We start from the raw sequence: 10,368 nt of genomic DNA on the forward strand, positions 1-10,368 counted from the left end.
CCAGGAATGGTCCTATCTGCCGGCAAAGGTTTGAACATGCAGGTTAGAGAAACTGTCGGGCATTCTCCTATCTGCCGACAATTGTTTTTCCCAACGAGACTTTCTAGGGCAGTTCGTAAGTGCCGGCAAAATTCGTTCCCGGCAGTTTCTCTGCCTCCATTGGCTAGTTTTCCCGGCAGATCTAGTGACCCCAAAGTTTTTGTCATGGTGTAGTGACACTCCTTGTCAAATGTCATCCAGCTTCGGTTCTGTTCGATACCGGAGCATCTCACTCCTTCATCTCTGAAGGCTATGCTCGTTTGCACGACATGTCATTTTGTGATATGCCAACTCCACTTGAAATCCAAACTCCAGGGTCTAGATGGCAAACCACCAGAATAAGCCATGGTAATGAAATCCTTGTTGACAGACTTGTATTCCTTGCATCACTTATAGCCCTCAAGTCTACGTATATTAACATCATCTTGGGTATGCACTGGATGAAAGCTCATTATGCCAAGATTGATTGTTACACTAGGTTTGTTCAGCTTACACACCCATCTGGCAAGATAGTCACCGTCTCCACTAGAGTTGCAAAGCGTCAGCTCTATTCTCTTAATGCCAACCCTCTTCCAGACCTTGAAGATATCCCGGTAGTCTGTGACTTTCCGGATGTATTTCCAGAGGAACTACCAGGTATTCCACCTGACAGAGATGTAGAGTTTGTCATAGATCTTATCCCAGGAACCGCTCCAATCTCTAGGAGACCTTACAAGATGGCACCCTTAGAACTAGCTGAGCTTAAGAAACAACTCGATGAATCCTTGCAAAAGGGTTTCATCCGTCCTAGTTCTTCTCCCTGGGCTTGCCCCGTTCTCTTCGTCAAGAAGAAGGATGGTACAGACCGGATGGTTGTAGATTATCGTCCCGTTAATTTGGTCACGATAAAGAACAAGTATCCGCTCCCCAGGATCAACGACCTGTATGATCAGCTCGCTGGATCCTCAGTCTTTTCCAAGATGGATTTGAGGTTAGGCTACCACCAAATCAAGATCAGAAATGGGGACATTCCTAAGACGGCTTTTGTCACTCGTTATGGTCAATACGAGTACACCGTCATGTCTTTTGGTCAAACCAATGCTCCAGCTACCTTCTCTCGCTTGATGAACTCGATCTTCATGGAGTACTTATATAAGTTTGCCGTGGTTTATCTCGATGATATTCTTATTTACTCGAAGAACGAGAAAGAGCATCCCGAACATCTTAGATTTGTGTTAGAGAAACTCAGAGAGCACCGCCTTTATGCCAAGTTCTCCAAGTGCGAATTTTGGTTGCCAGAAGTGACCTACCTAGGCCACGTGATCTTTGGTAAGGGCATTGCTGTCAATCCCGAGAGAGTTCAGGCCATTCTTGATTGGATTCCGCCTGAAACGGTTAAGCAAGTGAGGAGTTTCCTTGGTCTAGCCAGTTATTGTCACCGCTTCGTTGAGAACTTCTCCAAAGTGGCCAAACCTCTCACCGAACTTCTCAAGAAAGATAAAAAGTTTGAGTGGTCCCCACAGTGTGCGCACATTTTTCAGGAACTGAAAAGACGCCTGACTTCTGCTCCCATACTTATGCCACTGGATTTCACTAAAGACTTTGTTATCCACTGCGACGCCTCACGACAGGGACTAGGTTGCATTCTTATGCAAGATCGCCATGTGATTGCCTATGCATCTCGACAGTTGCATCCACATGACGAGAATTATCCAACACATGATCTAGAGCTTGCAGCCGTAGTCTATGCACTTAAGACTTGGCGACATTACCTTCTTGGTAAACGTTGTGAGATTTACACCTACCACCAGAGTCTCAAGTATATCTTCACCCAACCAGATTTGAACATTAGGCAAAGACGTTGGCTGGAGTTGATGTCAGATTATGACTTAGGGATTACCTACACCCCAGGCAAGGGGAATATCATGGCTGATGCGCTAAGTCATAAGTCCTATTGCAACAATCTTATGTTGCAGCAGGGCCAACCACTTCTCCATGAGGAATTCTGTAAGCTTAATCTTCACATTGCTTCTCATGGATTCCTTTCTACCTTGGTGGCGAAACCTAATCTTGTGGATCAAATCATCTCTGCTCAGAAGCAGGATACGGGAATTTCCTGGATCAAGAGAAACATTAACAAGGGAGTTGGTGGTAGTTTTCTATAGATGATTGTGGTGTTGTTTTCTTTGAGAGTCACTTGGTGGTTCCCAAGAATCAACATCTTCGACAATTAATCCTTAAGGAGGCGCATGATTCTCCTCTCATGATTCATCCCAGTAGTACTAATATATATCAGGACCTACGCCAGAGGTTCTGGTGGACTAGGATGAAGAGAGAAATTGCTCAGTTTATTGCTAACTGCGACGTTTGTCATCGCGTTAAGGCAGAACATCAAAGACCTGCTGGCACCCTTCAACCTTTAGCTATTCCTGAGTGGAAATGGGATAAAGTTGGTATGGACTTCATCATCGGCTTTCCCAGGACCAAGAAAGGGAATAATGCTATCTTCATAGTCATTGATCGTCTTTCCAAAGTGGCTCACTTCCTACCTGTTCGGGAGAGTATCACTGCTAGTCAGCTCGCTGACTTATATATTTCTCGAATAGTGTCACTTCATGGTGTTCCACTAGAGATCAATTTAGACCGTGGTTGTCAGGACCCCGATTCCAAGTCACATCGACCTAGCCGGTAACACCTCATATCACTTTGCGGCCTCACGCACGGTATTTCCATGGGTGTCGCCTTACCAGTCAAGTGTCCTGAGGAGTAGTGCTAGGCTAACAGGACTCCGGTGAACCGGGCTGTAGCGGACTACTATGGCTCATGGAAGCACTAGACTACATTTCCCCATAAGAGAGGCTGCCAAGGATAAATAACTAGATTGTCGGATCCCACACATACCAAGCGTTTCAATCATACACACAATATGCTCGATATGTGTAAATACAACATGGCATCACAACATAACTCTACAACTCAAGTATTTATTCATTAGGCTCCGAGGAGCAAGATATTACAAACATGGTCTCATGACCCAACAATCATAGCATACAAGTCAAAGCACATGCAGAAGCTTAACATGTCTGAGAACAGACATCTACAAATGGAAAAGGCTAAGAAGCCTGACTATCTACCAGATCCTGCCGAGGGAACAAGATCGTAGCTGAGGTATCAAGCTAAACGTCGAAGTCCATGCGGAACTACTAGCGAGACTGAAGTCTCTCTACAAAACATAAATTAAGCAAACGTGAGTACAAAGGTACTCAGCAAGACTTACATCAGAACTAGCTACATATGCATCGGTATCAACAAGGGGGTGGAGTTTAACTGCAGCAAGCCAGCTTTGACTCAGTGGCTAACCTGAACTACGACTGCAAGCAACTCTTTTGAGGTGGCGCACACGAGTCCACATATTCACCATCCAATACACCACTATGGATCCGCTCCCGTCTCCCTACGAGAAGGCCATCCATAGCACTCACACTTATCTTGCGAGTTTTAGAGTATCCACTTTCACTTGTCTATGAACTATGCAAGGGGTCCAAGTTTCCATATCCGAGGAATCCGGCTATTCGAATAGATAATGTTAACCCTGCAGGGGTGTACTTCTTCACACACGCTCCCACCACTTACCGTCATTTACACGACATGTACTCGGCAACCTTCAAGTGGAAGCCCAACGAGGGTGTCGGCCACGACCTACCTAAACACTTAAGTCTCTAGTCCAGGTTTATTGCCTATTCAGGTTCCATCCACAGGGAGTCCGACCGAGGTTTCCACATACGGCCCCGAACGATGTGAACAGGGTTCCCGAGACACCAAACGGGCGTCCGGTACACCGTGCCACGGTGTATCTACCCCATCATAGCCCACTACTAGGGTCAGGGCTACGCACGGCCGCCAACACATAACCTACAAACACCAGAAACTAGTTGCAACACGGAACGTCGTCTACTGAGAGGGGACAATTACCGGCAAATAAGGAAGAACACAATCAATGCAATGCAACAATATGATGCATGATCATGACATGGCAATATGCTGTTGATTTGGGCTAATGCAACGGAAAGTCATTTTAACTGAAGTGGAATTCAAAACTACATCAAATTCCAACTCCAAACCTATTATGAAATTTGCCCTAATCATGTTTCATCCTAAATAGTGAGGTTAACTTGCTCAAACATGCATGAAAATGGTACAGATGGATTCCTTGAATTTTTCTTATAATTTTTCATATATAAATTATTTCATTCTGAGTTATAGATTATTTTATATGATTTTAGAAGTTTTAGGCATTTTCTGAAATAAATAAATCATTTAGATTAATTTAAAATCTAGAAAAGGTTTTACTGCGTTAGCATGACGTAAGAGTGATGTCATCAGGTCAACTATGGCTGGCCAGGTCAAACCTGACCAGTGGGACCCACTGGTCAGTAGTTAGTTAACTAACTAAAGTTAGTTTGTGTTAAACTAATACTAATCTTAGTTTAGTTAGTGGCCTGGGGCCCACATGTCAGTGAGTCAGGGGAAAGTCAAACCCCGGTCAAGCTGGGTCAAACCCGCCGGACCAGGTCAATGGCTCGTCCAGGTCAAACCGGACGTGTGGGGTCCACACGTCAGTGACACAGTTAACTAACAAGGTTAACTAAAATTAAACTAAACCTAATATAGTTTAGTTAAGGCCTGGGCCCACATGTCAGAGGCTAATTGAAACTAACTAAATAAATTAACACTAACCTAGGTTAATTAGCAGGGCTAGCCCCACGCGTCAGTGACCCAGGGTGGTCAAACCCGGGTCAGATGGGGTTAAACCCCAGGGTCAAGTCGGTCAAACCTGCCGACGACTAACCGTTGGCGAGGTCCGAGACGGCGGCGATGCCCGAAATCGCAGCATAGGCCACGGTTCGAGGCGCGGATGGCACCATTGGGACCCTGAGCCTCGTCCGCGTCGGCTGGTGCTAGTGGGGTCACCGGAGACGACCTAGATCGACGACGGTGTCCGCTTCCGCAGCGGCCGGAGTTCGGTGAAGATGGACAGCGTGCTACGGTGCACGGGAGGACGAGTGGGTAGGTGTTCTGGGTTCCTGGGAACGCGTTGAGGACAAAAACATGCTCTGACGCGACGTTTGCAGGCTCTAGCCACGACGGTGACATGGCCGGCGGCGAGCAAGCTTTCGGGAAGGGTGGTGGAGCTAGCTAGGGCACAAATTAGGCAACGGGGCATGGGGGAAATGGTGCAGCGGCTCACCGCAGTTCTTCTGGTGCTACTGGCGAGGCAGGGGAGGCACGGGGTCCGGCGAATCGACGGCGGTGATCCATGGGTCCGAGGAGGAAGAAGAGCTCGGAGTCGTTGTCACGGAGCTCCTGGCGGCGCCTGGATTGGTGCAGAGGACGCGGGGGTCGAGGCGAAGCTCGTGGCATAGCTGGATGGCGTGGGAAGGGCGATGGCAGTGGCAAACGGCGGCGGTGCGTCCATGGAGGCTTCGGCCATGGCGGGGAACGGGCGAGGGGGAGAGCGAGGGAGGGAGAGATTGATCCATACGGGTCTGGGGGGGGGGTGGCGTGGCGCGACAGAAGGCTCAGGGCGCCCCGAGAAAGCAGGAGGTGGCCGGGCGCGCGCGTGCGTGCCGCGGGCACACGCCCTCGTCCCTACTGGCACGAGGTTGAAGACAGGGGAGGAGTTGGGCTGGGCTGGCTACAGTGTTCGCCGCACAGCTGGGCTGCAGGTAAGCCAGGTAAGTTTCTCCTTTCTCTATTTTATTTCCTGTCGTATATTTTTCTGCAACTTTGTGGCTTTTCTAAAAATGCTTAGGCACTTTCAAAAATCACCAAACTGCTCATGCCCACTGTTTAGCATATAACCAACATGGAACATTTCAGTTTAGGATTATTTGGACATCTAAAATATTCTATAGCATTTAAATGCCCAAATGCAAATAGAGTATGATTTAATTCAGTGACCCTATGATGTCCTAGAAATATGTGCACCATTTCTGTCAGAGGTTTAAGACCAAGGCAAGGATGATGACCATTCTAGAAGGGCAGTTCAGGTTCATTGAAAAAGATTTTGGTAAATCCTAGTTGGATTAATGGGGTACTGGGGGTTCTGTCATCCCCATTTCAATTTTTTTGAGTAAAGTAGACATGATGCAACACCATATGTTAGCACTAGCCATTACCAGAACTTGGGATGTGACAACTCACCCCCACTAAAACAAGAATCTCGTCCTGAGATTCAAGAAGTGGAGTAAGAAGATAGAGGGGTCACAAAACTATCACAGTCTTCTTGATCCAACTGCCCTTCTCGAAGATACCGATATATTGCATCACATTGCTCTTGACGTCTTTGTCTTCGAGATCTTCATCCAACACGATGAAGAGGGAAGGAAACTCTACAGGAAAAGATCTTCTCAAAGATCGAGCAACTCAAGATCAACTCATGGAGTGAGACATTAGAACATCTCTTGAGCTGAGACACAAAACACAGATCAGGAGTGATGGAAAAGAGGTAGATGACAAGGTTCTACTGGGTAGGCAAAAATTCCATGCTGAAAAGGATGGTGCATGATTTCAAGATAGCGAGGAAATAATTGCCATGATTCCATAATGGGGCACCTTAGGGGAGATGACCCGTGGGATTTTCCCTTAGGTGGCAAAAAGAATTACTTTTGATACAAAGATCATTGAAACTCTCTATACCAGCCTAAGGCAATCACAACGATCATTTGAAGGAGTTCGAAAGAATGACATACTCGGACTAGGATGGATGATGTGGACTACCTTGTTGAAGACAACGCAATGGATGATTTTTGCTTATCATCGGAAATGGATGAGACCCATGGTAATTCCACTTTTGAAGATGATCCTGAACAACAACTACTAAGGTGCAGGCTGGGAACAAAATGCAAATGTTGGGAATGATTCTGGTAACTGGGGAAGAGCTCAATAGTCGAGAGTGAGTCCACTGTTTGAAAAGGTTATAACATAATCGAGGAAACTAGAAGCAAATCCCAGTTAACGCCAACGGTAAAACCTGGTGCTTGCCGTGCTCTCAAGAACTTGAGCATCTCCATATTCATCAAGGTTTTACCAATATCTGTGTCAAAGATCCTGGCAACACAACATACCACCCTGATGAATGGTGATGGATGATGCAGATGCAAAGGAAGATAACACTTTCTCAGATTTCACCTTAGCGAGGCCAGGGAAACAAAATCTGGATGATCGACCGAGAGACATTTAGCACTCCGTTTCTAATGTTCTCCTTGATGTGCTAGGATAATCGATTTATTGATATGGTTTGGTATCTAGGACATCAAGTAAAAGGTCGGACTTCGGGAGCACAAGAATCAGTAAGGATTAACTATGGAGGTAAATCCTACGAAATCCTCATGGGGAGGTGGCAAACTTTCTTCAATCGAGATACTACAATAATAGGTCTTCCGGCTGGATGTGTTGGCCACGACATCCACTTTACCGGTTATCGAGGGACCAATATTATAGTTCTTGGAAAATGCTCCAACCATCATATCTGCCTGAGATTCAGATCTGGTTGGTGTCAGGATATTCCAGACTCATCGAGTCTAGAAAGGAAAATGAAAGTTTGCAACACAAACCTATGAGACGATGTTGCGAGATTCTCGGGGAATGAACTGCGATAGCAAGCTCCAAAACATGAGCTGGTTCTGCTACAACATGTGAACACGTTGTCACAGACAAGTATGACCACATAGTAGTCTTATAATAAAACACTACCGAGTTCTGGTGGGGAATCATCATTGAGGATATCGAAATCTTGTGCATAACCAAGGATAGCACAACAACTTCTTTTCCTGGAACAAGTCAATCAGTGGCTTAGTGTGCTATGGAATTCATATGGAATGAAGATGATCAGTCTATCAGACCAAGGAATACTTCACACGTGCATGACTAACTTGGGATGATTCCAGAGGAAGCAAAACTAACTTTCTCGAACTCACGGCGGCAACTTGCACCAAATGCACGTGAATCACAGGAAGTCACTTCTTTCATCCAACATATGCTTCATGAGCTAGCATGAAGAGATGCTTTCAAAAGTTTCCAACACTCACTTAATGTTCGACAAAATCATGGAGAGGACATGGATGTTGTCGATGGACTCAACAACAATTCATCCAGGTTTCCATATAAATGGAAATCCATAATTAAGTGAACACAGTGATAGCATTGGTCAGACCCAAAGAATATAATGATGTATGCTCGAGGAATCAACCACGAGTAGGACAACATTACGAATATCGTTGGTTTTGATTTGATTTGACGATAGCCCATACTCAAATCAAGGTTTGGACAAGACAATAGGTTCAACAACTGATCACGGGGATCAGTCGATGAAGATATCATCTATCTTCAACACACACACACACACACACACCAGGATATCCCTTAACATGAACTAAGTCAGACAAGCTTCCATCTTCCAACTCTCCAAATTGATGTTTAGCTCAGCCAACTAACTCAGGGATATCCAACACAGATTCTTGGAGAAGGGGTGATTTATAAGTAAACCAACTAGATCACGAACTCAACATAGCGGTCAGGTGACAGCCAGGTAATACTTCCGAGAAGATCTTCGGAAAATCAAGAACCACCGATATGTTACTAAGCTCGAGAACAATCTTGCTTTTCAGGGCAAGATGATATGATCAAAAGAGCAAGGGTTTGGCAAAATCCTAACCCGTTGATCGAAGAGTGCACCAGGAAATAAGGACTAGGTAGCACGATCAATCTCAGAACGATGGTTCAATAACCAACATGTTAAGAATGAGAATATTGTCCATTTACTACCAAGCAACTAGTTGCTAGGAGTATTGATTTCACACATCACGGTTCACTTGTTGGTATTCCGGTTGCAACAACATGGATCCCAGGAGCGAATGATGATGGCGAGAAGTATCACTGCATCAAGAGTTCATAAGAGGTGGTGCAATTCTCATGACAATTCTGACATAAGGAGGCAACACTCCAAGGTAGAACAAAACAAAGCTGGATTGGCACTTTGATCTGCGGAATACAACTGTTCTGACCCAATCCTAGATATGGATGAGGTATTGGAGTTTGTTTCTCCTAGTCATTCCGGAATAGAATGGCTTGACGGATCACATGAATAACAGGCATCGATAACATCAATGCACAACTACTCCGGACTATCAATTGATAGACGGGGGTCAGAATACAACTAAAGAGAGACAACGCAAAGTCATATATCTTTCTGACTTGTGGATGCATAGATTAGTATGTCGAGCAAAGCTCAACATTTCTTCCGGATAACCCATGCAGAAAGGTAGAACTAGCAGATTCACAATGTAGAATGGAGAACTTCTGCCAAGAATGGCTCATGGTAATTGGAAGAAGGATGTACCACGAACCTCGAGGACTATCGCAAAGGTTACTAACATTCTAAAGGTACGAGCAACACTATCAACATGAGGTAACTAGAGTGAATCTTGGGTCAAGAACCCAAGAGTAGAATACCTACTACTAAATGGCATCATGGGATGCTTTTGAGAATGGTGGCCAGAATCATCACACTAGGGATGCAAAGCATTGCTAGATTAGTGGGTGGTTCGCCAGAATGCCTAGGGTCATAATACTAGCTCCAACATATATGTCAAGGCAATGGAGTACCTCAATAGACCGATTAGTGTGCTTAATCTGGCCCAAAAGGACATCGGAAACGGGATGAAGGGATTTGCAATTGCATCAGATTGTTTAGAAACCTGGGATGACTCGGACAGCATAACGGTTGTAAATGCTCAAAATGATTTGAGAAATCCTGCGCAATGGTGGCATAACCACTCAGAAGCACAATATCAAGGTTCCGAGACCAACTATGAACACACAGAAGTAGTAGAGACTGAACTGGGCTTGCATCCAACATTCTTAAGAGTCTACGAATTAGTAACACATGATCCTGATAGAAAGATGAGAAGCCTAGTTCTTAATCCCCGTAGAAGAGAAGAGGATGACTCAGACTAGAAGGCCATAGGGTAAAGGAGTAAAAAGAGCCTTACGTTCCCTTCCACAATCAATTCCCTTACATAACTAAAGCATTTCTAGACACAACTTCGACCATCTTGGCTTGGTAATCCTACAGGCAGTCGGGCTCTGATACCAAAGCTGTCAGGACCCTGATTCCAAGTCACATCGATCTAGCCGGTAACACCTCATATCACTTTGCGGCCTCACGCACGGTATTTCCACGTGTGTCGCCTTACCATGGCCCGGGACCGTTTGCGCCTTTTGGCTCACGTATATGATAGTGTCGCTAGCATCCATATGACAGAGAACCCGGGCCGACATGGCTAGTCG

The sequence above is a fragment of the Triticum dicoccoides genome, chromosome 3A, assembly GCF_002162155.2.
Source record: "Triticum dicoccoides isolate Atlit2015 ecotype Zavitan chromosome 3A, WEW_v2.0, whole genome shotgun sequence".
Taxonomy (NCBI): Eukaryota; Viridiplantae; Streptophyta; class Magnoliopsida; order Poales; family Poaceae; genus Triticum; species Triticum dicoccoides.